The following is a 245-nucleotide window of genomic DNA, read 5'->3' on the forward strand; positions in this document are numbered from 1 at the left end:
GTATTGACAGGCTTAAGGGTATGGGGAAGGGGTCGAGCACGAGGGGGGAGTTTTCTAGGGTTAGAGCGAGAATGGAGGCAAGGGAGAGGTAAAGGTAGGGGTCAGGAATGGATGGGCAAGTGTAGGGGAAGGAGGTAACGGAAGGTATCGTTGGGGAGGGAAGGGAGGGGTAGATAGGGCTAGATGGGGAGTGGGAAGATAGGTATTGAGGTAAGGGTGTAAGGGTGGGTATTTAAGGGTGTTTA

This window comes from Penaeus monodon, chromosome 23, assembly GCF_015228065.2.
Source record: "Penaeus monodon isolate SGIC_2016 chromosome 23, NSTDA_Pmon_1, whole genome shotgun sequence".
Lineage (NCBI taxonomy): Eukaryota > Metazoa > Arthropoda > Malacostraca > Decapoda > Penaeidae > Penaeus > Penaeus monodon.